This window comes from Rhinoderma darwinii, chromosome 4 (genome assembly GCF_050947455.1).
Source record: "Rhinoderma darwinii isolate aRhiDar2 chromosome 4, aRhiDar2.hap1, whole genome shotgun sequence".
Taxonomy (NCBI): domain Eukaryota; kingdom Metazoa; phylum Chordata; class Amphibia; order Anura; family Rhinodermatidae; genus Rhinoderma; species Rhinoderma darwinii.
The window spans coordinates 156266293-156278962 of NC_134690.1; the positions used below are offsets into that span (position 1 = coordinate 156266293).

Consider the following 12670-nt stretch of genomic DNA (forward strand, 5'->3'; position numbering starts at 1 on the left):
TGACAGAAACGAACGGCGCCCAACGGAACCCATTGACTTCATTGAGTGTCGTCTGGTGTCCGCCATGGTTTCCATCATTTTGTCGGTCAAAAACAACAGAATCTGTGACGGAGACCCCAAAAAGAGACAGAAGAATATCAGTGTTTAGGCTGTTCTAACTAATGTGTTTCTGTAATTGTATAGGGAAGGTCGGGCTGCACTCGTCAGTTCATTTGCTGTCTTCAAATATGTTACACTGTATGCAATTATACAATTCATTTGCCTGCTCCTTCTTTACTGGGTAAGTCATTTTATTTGTTTTGTTAAGGTGCGTGAGAACTTATACTTTAATTTTACAGTGGCATAAGCAAACAATGTAACTCGAGTTGTGTTGTTGTCTAAGTAAATATTACTTGCCAAGATGCATATTGTTTAATAAGATTATTTCAGCTGAATGAACATAAGAGAAATCTAAATCAAATCAATATTTGGTGTGGCCACCCTTTGCCTTGAAAACAGCATCAAATCTTATAGGTGTCACAGGTCAGCAAATATGGTGTGCGACAATTTTTTTTATAATTTTACGCCACAAAGCTGGTAAAAATCGCCTGATAAATTCCCTCCATATACTGTAGTATTAACAACTCTGGACAGAGTATTACAAAATCATGTTTCTGTACAAAGCTGGTCATCTCACGTCACTCATCTCGATATATGTCGAGCCAAGAGGAAAGCTGAGGAAGGACAGTAGGACTCACCTTAAGCTTAAGGTTATGCAATAAATCTGGGATTGGTGTGGGTCTGACATCTAGGAACCCAGTCACTGTTCCCATCAGAGAAGCAGCCATGCATGCACAGTCACTCTCTACTAAGGTATTAGAACTGAGTGATTACATCTGTGTACACCACAGCATACTCCATTGCACTATATGAAAAACTGGAAAAAAAAGTGTTAATGGGAGATATAAAAGCAGCTGAGTGAGTGAGTATGCTTGGATGTTTCTATATCTTCCATTGATTTTAATAGAGCGTGAGCGCAGAATTATTGGTTCTTTTAGCAGTTAGACCTCTACAAATTACACTTGTATGGTATATGTACTTGATATACCACACATCCTTATGAATGCTGCAGATTAAATGTGCGTTTCTCAACTGGGAACAAGTATACAAGCCAACTAGCAATGGTAATGTAGTAACACATTTTTGTCTTGCAGCAACTGAAATCGGTGGGTCTGTATCAATACCTTGTTCAGGACGTGGGAGTGACAGTTGTGGTCTGCTTGACAAGTATGTTAATCACTTGCAAATACAGCCTATTTAGGTTTTTATTTATGTATGCATTTTCTTTCTATTGAGCTTCAAAAGCATTGCCTGAGATAAGAAAAAGTGTCTGCTGGAAACATTTATGTTGAACGGAGATGAACACCAGACACAGCCCAAGGACAAGATTGGCGCCCTTTATAGAAGAAAGGAAGAAACTTTAGTCTATTCCAAGACAATATATTTTAGCTGCCTCCTTCCGTCCTCAGTATTCCCAGTATTATGTGCAGATTGCATGCAGAGGGCAGAACAGGAAGTCAATGAGATGAAGCTTCAGCCAATAGCTGCAGAGCAATAAGTGATGTCAGAGAAGGCGAGTCATTATGGCAACTTCCCCTGTACAGACCAATAATATGTAGTCGTTTTGTTACTTCCTGTTATTATAGTGTTCAGAACACCTTGGAAACTTACATTTGATCGATTAAAGTAAAGAAATACATGACCCTGCTATGTTATATGACCCTAGAAGGTCTATTTTACTCATTGAGACAATTTGCTCAAAGTATCCCTTTAAGAGAGAGTTTATGAGAAACTAAAATATGTTTATCCGGCATTAATAACAGCCAAGAGAGCTGGTTATGACACATTAAGTCACTTTAAGGTCACAATCCAGTATGTATGGTAAGAAAAGACAGTGATGTGTAGCAGTTAGGCCTCCACTGCTTAATGAAATTGTGGGCCACTGAAAATAGGTATCAGATGACTACGAGCATCTACTCTGGTAATGTCAGAACATTGCACAGGCTTTAACAACAGGCTTAAGCGTCTTATTAAAGGAACAACAAAAAGTTCCTAACTGTATAATGCATGACACAATCCGCTGTGTTGGTGGCGCACAAATCTCACCACTTCATGACATAACTACAGTTATCATCATATGCCCATAGGACCGGATGGCCATGTGAAACAGGCTCAATCTAGCCCACCGAGCATAAGATAAATCCTCAGGTCCCAGGTGCTGACTACATAAAGGGGTCCAGCTGCTAGGGTTTATCTATTTTATGGGATTATTTTACACATATCATATTCCTTATTAATTTGGACTGAAGTATAGTGAAAACAGCAAACAGTACATATCCATAGCACATGTTCTGTATATCTAATTTTGTGAGAACTAATTTTGTGATACTATTTGCAATAATACATGGATTATTAAGAGACTGAGCCGATTCTCTAAGGTCCTGAATGAGGATTTTTTTCCTCTTTAGTACCAACGTTCAATATTCACTTGCCAATCTATTTTCACAAGATATATTAAGTGATATCTATGCAGATACATGGACGTCATACAAGGTTACATTCCAATTAAACCAATACACGTGTAGTCATGCAGGTTTGGCAGAAGCAAAGGTATAATTACTGCTTAAACCTACTGCAACAGATAAGCCAAGCTTTTATTTATAGTGATACACTTGTTTTAGTATTTATTTTAGCAATTGTAAAGAAAACCGCCAGCAGGTAGGTCAGAGTCAGGCTGCACCTATTGTACTGGACAATAACATTGTAAAGAATTCTGACAGTGGTTATGATTTAATGGTTACATTGTTATAGGGTTCCCCTTGTTTTCAGATGCCTCTTGTCAACCACTACAACTAGAATATTCCAATAATGCCACGTGTTTTGATTTGAAGATTGATAAAGTCTTAAGGGAAGATCTTAAGGGAAGATCTATGAGCTCATTTTAATAGCAAGGAGAATACAAAGTGTCCATTGTGAAATATTGGGTATTTTAACTGTACAGTCTGTCACATAGTAAAAAGGATGGTGCTGCATCGGTAGTTAAATCTGAAAATAAGGCAAACACTTCATGATAGTCTGTGAGAATTTATAAGGTGAGATGATTTTGCTATGCGTGGTTTGACCAAGGTTATTGATATGCAATTATGCTAAATGTTATAGGTTTACATATAATGACCTTTTTCTCTCTTCGTCTTATAACAGTGAGTTTAACACAAGCTTATCCCAAACTGGCCCCATACAGGCCTCCAGCACAGCTGATATCACCCCCTCTCCTGTTATCAGTGATGGTAAATATTCTTCTCAATATGGCCATTCAGATCTGTGGCTTTGTTCTGGTACAGAAGCAGCCATGGTACAGCACATCTAACTTCAGGTATGTTCTCATTAAATAAAAAAAAACATTTCATATCCAAAATGCAATCCAGGCTTATGTCAACCAATTAGTCTATTGTTTTGTTAATAACCTGAAAAACCAGTTTGGAGACACTTTTATTGTTAGATTAGAGAATTGAATTGTGAGCTCCCTGCAAAGTGGGCATGCACATTACATGAAACTTGGCCAAACCCGTTAATTTTGGTAAGATCGTCCGACGATCCGTATCGGGTCCTCCTGACTCTTCTCTGATTTCAGGGGAAAGAGAACTGGGCATGTTGAATTTTAACAAGCCCAATCCTTTGTTCCTTTTGGGAAATATGCTGCTGTCAGAGGTGTCTGGCAGCACCATATCCCACTCTCCCTATTGAAAAAAGCATATACGCTCGGGCAAAGATTTATGGGTCACTCAGCCGACAGCTATTTAATGTGTATGGTCACCTTAAAGAGAGCACTTCTGATAATAATAATGTACAGCAGAGGGTGTGGAATAAAATTTCCTTAAGGGTGAACAAGTAAATTATGTGGGACCTTTACTGCCCAACTGCTGATTTGTCAAGGATGAGGAGTTTACCCCTTTCATACAGTATGGATTTATACAGCTCCAGTTAAATTTAATGAGAGCTGTATAAACCTGTATCAGTGATCATATATTCTTTATTAAAGACATATATTATGAAGTTAATCAGAACTGAATTTTGCACCAATATAAAATTTACGTACAGCTACGTGGCAGTAATTTACATGGCAGTAATTTATGTGGCAGTCACCAGTGCCCTTGTGCAGCTCATGAATATTGTATGTCCATTTCTGGCTCTGCAGAACACAGCTGCTGTTTTTTTCTAATTTATATCATTTTTATATTTATGGGGTTATTTCCCTGTTCTGTTTTTTAGTGCTTGTGTAACCAGTGTTAGTCTCAACTTTACAAATGGAAGCACTACAGAATTTCAGGAATTTTCTGAGTATGAAAATTACGAAAGCACAACTTTGTGGTCGTTAACAACTATTAGCTGTGTAGTTGTTGCCTTTGTATTCTCCAAGGGAAAACCATTCCGAAAACCTATATATACTAACTGTAAGTATACTCTTCTAAACTATAAAAACTAATTTTATATTTTTTAACAATTTTAAAATAAAGAAAACCACAAATCTGATTTTATCGGCTTCTAGATACAATGCAATCAAAGGTTTTGATGCAGATATATGTCAAGTGTTCTCTGTGATTATCGAAAAAAGACGTAGGTCTCACAAATTTATAAATAAATGTTTTAAAGGGGTATTCACATCTCAGACTTTTATAATATATCCACAGAATATGCCAATAGATGCAGTTCCTACCTTTGGGACGCACACATCTCAATAATGGGGCCCCCTGACTCCTGTCCTACCTTCTGCCACAGTCACTGGGCTCCAACTATTGAGTAACGAGGTGGCCGGGTTATACAAAAATAGCTGAGCGTGTTTTGATGCACTGTTTCCGGAACTCTCACAGAAGTGAATGAAAGTTACCGAAACAGCGTAGGACACTGAACTATGCTGTTTCGAGAACTCAGCAGAGACCGAAACACTGTGGCTTGTTACGCAATTTTTGTAACCCTCGTTCACTTCTGTGGGAGTTCTGGAAACAGCATAGCAAAACGCGCTCAGCTGTTTCTTGAAAACCTGGCCACCTTGTAACTTAGTGGCCGGAACCCAGCGACAGCGGCAGAAGGTGGGATGGGGATCAGGGGTCATCGTTCTAAAGATAATAAGTCCCAGAGGAAGGTCCCGCATATATTGGACATTTATGGCATATCCTGTGGGAAAGCCATAAAGGACCAAGATGGGTAAAGATGGGTAAACCCCTTTAAGTTAGTTAGATACTTTAGAACATCTGTACAGATGAGATAGTATAAATCTGCTACCAGGATAGACTCCTTTAAATTAGGACATTTACAAGATACCATAAAAGTGTTGGGCTTGTGCAATTTACACCCACTACTAAAGAGTCAGAATGAGTCTCAATGAGTTATACTGTCCACTAGTTTTAAGTTGTATACAAAGTTTAATGTGAGTCGTCTTAGTGTTTTTATCTGGCCAAGTGGAATCAGTAATATGTGGTACATGCTATTTATTCAAAGAATATGTATTTCATTTTAAACCCCCAAATGGCACTTTGGGTGCCATATGTTGTATGCAAATATAACCACTAGCTTGCTCCATCTATATAACCCATGTCTAAATTTCCAATAAGGAGATACCCAACTCAGGAACCGCTTCTATTAGCCATAATAGAGAAGCAATATAAAGAGCTCTCGCTTTGATGGACTCTGAGCGACCATGAAATACAAATGTAGCTAAGTTTATATTGACTCTAATAACTTGCTGCAGTGTGATATCATACAACAAAAGCCATTGAAAAGCCATTGAAAAAGTCAAGTTAAAGTTTCTGGATAGAGATGAGCGAACTTATGAAAAGTTCGGTTCGGCTGGTTCGCCGAATTTCACGAAAAAGTTCGATTCGGACCGAACTAGTTCTGACCGAACCTGTAATTTCCGTGCGCCGAGCATGGTACTGTCCAGGGTGCTGAAAGAGTTAATGGGCTGCACTAACTCTTTCAGCAACCTTGACAGTACCATGCTCGGCGCGCGGAAAATACAATTTTAATGTAATAAAATAAATAAATACGTTCATACTTACATTTCTCCTGTCCGGCCACCAGCGATGACGTTTCATCCATGTCGCCGCTGCAGCCAATCCCAGGCTGTAGTGGCGGTCACGCACGTCACGTGACCGCCTCTGCAGCCAATCACAGGCTGCAGCGGCCTCTGCAGCCAATCACAGGCTGCCGCGGCCTCTGCAGCCAATCACAGGCTGTAGCACCCTCTGCAGCCAATCACAGGGTTTGTTTGTAATCGTTTACCGTAGAGACACACATTGTGTTTTTAACCGGGCGTGTTTATGTGTATGACGCTGACCAATCAGTGACCAGTCAGCGTCATACACTCTTCAACATCTGCACGCTCCTCTCCTGAAATATTCTGTGCTGCTGTGAACTCTGCTCTTACCATTACGTAGCTCTCAGTCTGTTACCTCTCCTCCACTCCTGTCCTCAATAACACCTTCACATGATTGGCAAGTCACCACCCCGCACAAGATCTGCACGCTCCTCTCCTGAAATATTCTGTGCTGCTGTGAACTCTGCTCTTACCATTACGTAGGTCTCTGTCTGTTACCTCTCCTCCACTTCTGTCCTCAATAACACCTTCACATGATTGGCAAGTCACCACCCCGCACAAGATCCGTACGCTCATCTCCTGAAATACTCTGTGCTGCCTTAAACTCTGTGGACAGGTCAGGATCCTGTTTTTTTTAAAATGCTGCTGGGGAACCCGCTCAATCCACTATATAAGGCTGCGCCTCCATCCTCTTCTGCCCCAGTCACTTATTCCCAAGCACTGTAAACTTTCAGATTGGTTGCGCTGTGAATATTCGGAGAACGTGATTGGTTTATGTGCAGGGTAATGAACATACAGACAAGCAGTAGAAGACTGACTAAGGGCTGAGCATTTCATTGAATTCAGTCTTCTACTGCTTGTCTGTTTGTTCATTACCCTGCACATAAACTAATCACGTTCTCCGAATATTCACAGCGCAACCAATCTGAAAGTTTACAGTGCTTGGGAATAAGTGACTGGGGCAGAAGAGGATTGAGGCACAGCCTTATATAGTCGATCGAGCGGGTTCCCCAGCAGCATTTAAAAGAAACAGGATCCTGACCTGTCCACAGAGTTTAAGGCAGCACAGAGTATTTCAGGAGATGAGCGTGCGGATCTTGTGCGGGGTGGTGACTTGCCAATCATGTGAAGGTGTTATTGAGGACAGGAGTGGAGGAGAGGTAACAGACTGAGAGCTACGTAATGGTAAGAGCAGAGTTCACAGCAGCACAGAATATTTCAGGAGAGGAGCGTGCAGATGTTGAGGAGTGTATGACGCTGACTGGTCACTGATTTGTCAGCGTCATACACATAAACACGCGCAGTTAAAAACACAATACACGCCCAGTTGGACATAACGAAAAAAAAACGCCCAGTTGTCCATTTCAAAGCTCATTTGCATATATGCACACGACCGTAAAAACTCCCGTTATTACGGGTCGTATTTGCGACCCGTAATAACGGGCTCATAGACTTCTATTGGCCACGGGTACCTTCCCGTTTTCTTACGGGAAGGTGCCCGTGCCGTTGAAAAAGATAGAACATGTCCTATTTCAGGCCATAATAACGGCACGGGCAGCCCATAGAAGTCTATGGAGCTGCCGTAATGACGGGTGGCTACATGTGTGCACCCGTCATTACGGCAGCGTTGCTAGGCGACGTCAGTAAATAGTCACTGTCCAGGGTGCTGAAAGAGTTAACTGATCGGCAGTAACTGTTTCAGCACCCTGGACAGTGAATTCCGATCAGAATATAGAGTAACCTGTAAAAAAAAAAAGACGTTCATACTTACCGAGAACTTCCTGCTTCCTCCAGGTCGGTCTCCCGGCCGTTGCCTTGGTGACGCGTCCCTCTCGACATCCGGCCCGACATTCCTGGATGACGATTCAGTCCAAGTGACCACTGCAGCCAATCACAGGCCAATCACAGGCTGCAGCCAATCCCAGGCTGCAGCGGTCACTTGGACTGAATCGTCATCCAGGGAGGTCGGGCTGGATGTCAAGAGAGGGACGCATCACCGTTGTCTTGGTGACACGTCCCTCTCGACATCCAGTCCGACCTCCCGGGATGATGCGGCAGTCCATGTGACCGCTGCAGCCTGGGATAGGCCTGTGATTTGCTGCAGTGGTCACTTGGACTGAATCGTCATCCCGGGAGGTCGGACTGGAGGAAGAAGCAGGGAGTTATCGGTAAGTAGGAACTTCTATTTTTTTTACACGTTGATGTATATTGTGATCGGAAGTCACTGTCCAGGGTGCTGAAACAGTTACTGCCGATCTTTTAACTCTTTCAGCACCCTGGACAGTGACTATCTCCGCCGGGTTCGGTCAAAACGTGTTCGGCCGAACCCGGTGAAGTTCGGATTCGCTGCGAACTGAACTTTTCCCGATGTTCGGACCGAAACCAGGTTCGGTTGTACCAGTTCGCTCATCTCTATTTCTGGACACTGTGTATTTAACGCGTTAAGTCAAGATTGAGGTTGCTACATCTGTATAAAACATTCATGCGTGTACTGCATGTGTGCCTCCTGTAGCTGATTAAACCACATACATCTCTGAAATAATATACTGGTGGGTCATTTACGGGATATACAGCTTTACATTACAAGAAATTGTGTATGTACATTAACATAATACTGCTGTCATTCTTATTTTGACAGATATTTTTTTCATTCTACTGCCAATACAATTAGCAGTTTGTATCTTCATTCTGTTTGCTGATATTGAACGCATATACAGAGGTTTACAGGTGAGTATTCCATTTATTTATAATATTACTTTGTATGCCATTTATTTACAGTAGATTCAGATTTTTCATTTACTCAGATTTTTTATTTGCATTTTCCATCATAATATCATGATATGCTATTTATTTGAATATAACATTGCATTTACTGAATGTCAAATTGCAGCATCAGTAAATTTTTCAGTATCTCAAAATGTTACACACTATAATAGTACTGTAAAATGTCCCTGCATTTACCCTATGCCAAGGCCAGTTACAACACAGAATACAGGCTGAACACTGTGTGCTCTGATTTGTTACACATTAATATAGGAAAGACTATATATTTAAATTACATTTGTAAAATACAAGTCATTCTAATACGTTTTTTGTTCTTTTTTCTCATTATAGCTGGTCTGTACTCCCACTATTTGGAGGGTAGCGATTCTTATATTGTTGATTATTTTCTTCCTTATATCATTTATTGTTGAGGTAAGATGACGTCTTGTTATAAAAATATATAATTTCAGAAAATATAAGAATCCAAATAGGATTTGGGATTAAAATCAGAACATTCTATGATCAGGCAGCGGAAGAGGAAACACGTTGGGTGGCAATGTCACATACTGTACATACATAGCTTTAACCACCTAAGGGAAGCCTGTCACTAGATATTAGGGCACATACAGCGCTGTATATAGAGTACATATATCTGGGGATGGTAGGAACCAGCATTAAACTAATTAAAATCACCCAGTGCAGAATGGGAGGAGTGCAAGATAAAAAAAAATGGAGGCAGTCACTAACCCCACATATATGAATCACATAAACAACACAAAAGTTTGAGCAGCACATTCCAACAAAATGATACAAAACGTGTATGCAGGTACAAGAACGCCTGTGACTGCAAACTTATACAGCACACAAGAAAATGGTGACAGCACACTGCGAACACTAATGTCACCTGGACTGCCTCCATTTTTTGATCTTGCACTCCTCCCATTCTGTCCTGGGAGATTTTAATTTATTTAATACTGATTCTTACCATCCCCAGATATATGTAGGCTGAGTCCCAGTTCTGGGTGTATGTGCAGAGTAGGTCCACACCTATAGAGGACGTCTTGTCGTGGCAGGTGGGCTCACACAATTTGATCAAAATGTGCACTAAGAACCTCCCTATTGTAAGTAGATTCAGCAGTAATGCATAGTTATTTATATTTAGTGGCTTAGGTGACATTGGTGTTCGCAGTGTGCTGTCGCCATTTTCTTGTGTGCTATATAAATTTGCAGTCACAGGCGTTCTTGCACCTGCATACATGTTTTATTTCATTTTGTTGGAATGTGCTGCTCAAACTTTTGGGTTCTCTTTGAAGATGCAACTATTTTGGGCCTTGAGGACACTGATTTGTTTGTTTTTACATTACTGCGCTTCCAGAGCTATAAAGTTTTATTTTCCGTTGAAAATTAGCGGTTACTTTAAATGTAATGAAGAACTTTTATTTAAAAAAAAAACATTTTTTAGTGGGGTGGAAAAAAAAACAGCATTCCACCATTGTTTTTTTGGGTTCACTTTATACAGCATCCGCCTTGCGGTATAAATGATATGCTATTTCTGTTCTGCAGGACGATTATGGCGATACCACATTTATTTTTTTATGTTTTACTAAGTTTGCGCAATAAAAACACTTTTTTTTTAAACATTTGTTTTGTGTTCCCACATTTTTAGACCCAAAGTTTTTCCTTACCGTTGACGAAGCTTACTAAGGGCTTTATTTTTGCAGAACGGGTTGCAGCTTTCATTGGTACCATTTTGGAGTACATGGGACTTATTGATTAACTTTTATTCTTCACTTGGTTCAGGGATGAACAAAATAATGCAATTCCACCAGTGTTTTCTTTTTTTTTGCATATTAATTATATAGTACGAGTCCTTACATTTGCAGCAATACCAATTATGTGTACTTTTTAAAAAAATATATTTATTTTAAATTATAAAGCATTTTGTAAGGGAAAAAAAAGTTTTGTGTGTTTTTTTCTTTGGATTTTTTTAATGTTTCTAAATGTATTATTTAACTTTTGTTTACATTGTTTTAAGTCCCACTACAGGGCTTGACAATGCGACCGCTTACATAGTTCTGTATAACAGTATATTATGCCTGTCAGTTTAAAGCTGACAGGCAGCCTATTTGGCCCTGCCAAAACCACTCTCACACGGGCTTACAAGTATTGATGAAAAATACTGACCAAGATATGGTAGTGTGAATAAGGACTCGGATTCTAAAACTCTGAAGTTACTTGGCACAAAACCTCATATGTACCATATATGATAATTTAATGAATGATGTGCGTAGATGATGCAAGGGTTTCTTTTTATCTAATATATTAGACTATTATCTACATTTGAGTGTTATCTACTATGACCCATTATCTAAACATGAACAAGTATTCAATTATTTCTAATATTTACTATTGGTGTTTTATTTTATTTTGTAGGAATTTGTTATTGAAAATAGACGACTTTGGCTGTTTTTAAAAAGAATCTTTAAATATCAGTCTCACAGCAAGTACAGAGAATTATACAGAGCTCTTCAGAACGATCTCAGCTGGCCTCCTATCAGCATGACACAATATGCTAACTCACTGGAGGAAGGATACAGGGAACCTTTCTATAGTAACCCATGTTACAATTCTGATGAAAATGGAATAAGTGGAAAATAAATGAATTGTTAAATAATTCTGGGTATTTGTCACTGTGTAGAAGACAACATAAAGCTCAGCGCAATAACCATGTTTACTCATGTTGTGATATTGCACATACTAATCTTTTGGAAATGCTTTTAGCTGTGGACGCAGATTGGAATATTCCTTATGCTCGCTGTTACCAGCTACAATAATTCCTATACAGTAATTATATGCGCTACTAGCTCATGAACTGCCAATGTAAGAATTCTTCTGTGCAAAGATATTAAATTATTTTGTTGAAAGATCAGAAAATATTTAGTGTTACAAATATGAAGCAGTAGTAATAAATAGCAATAGGCAAATTTGTTTTGCTGCATTGTACATATTGAAAAAATGCAAAAATGCTTAAATAATGATAAAACGGAGGGACGTGGCTTGCACATCGACCGGAACGGCCGCACTTTCGTGGAGCTCCGTTGCACCTTTGAAAATCGGGCTCCACCTGGGTTGCTACACCCAACCAATCTCTGCCATATTCATGCTGGAATCTTCAGTAGACCACAAGGAGTTGGGAGAGACCGTGATAACCTGTAGGTGAGCTTGTCGGCATATGTGGTCTACTGAACGGCCCGAAGACGTGGCCTAAATTTCTAGTGGCGGCTGAAACTGGAACCTCACGCTAATCCTTTATAGGAATTTGAAGCCATTGAACCTAGCGACCAGGACTAGGAGATACCCCTACATTCCCTTGAATATTCCAGCAGTCTCTGCAGTGATTTCTTAATTGTGGCCTAGTCCGCACATTAAAGCTGCGGCCTAAATTACAGCCGGCCCCAGAAGTGCTTCTGGTACAAGGGGCACCAGAATCACTATAAACCTATACACCTGTTGGGGTTACTTTTCCAACGTACTGGGGCACTGTTTTTACATATTACTGTGGGACACATTTCAGCTGGCCACATTCTTGTTACCTGAGACTACTACAACTCCATCACTATCCATTGTGGATGGCTATATAAACTTAGCACTACTGTGGAGAGACACTTGATACTCAGCAAATATTCCTCCTTTCTAATCCCATACGGTGGCTAATAATGAGTCCCATAGAATAATTCTACCCACTATACAGGGCAGCAAACCGCTCACCGATAC

The 12670-nt window shown here is 40.0% G+C and overlaps 1 pseudogene; it reads left to right on the forward strand.

Moving 5' to 3' along the window:
* The window catches only part of LOC142759516 (putative cation-transporting ATPase 13A4), a 127560-nt pseudogene extending 115990 nt beyond the window's left edge, over positions 1-11570 (forward strand).
* Positions 11571-12670: the final 1100 nt, after the last annotated feature.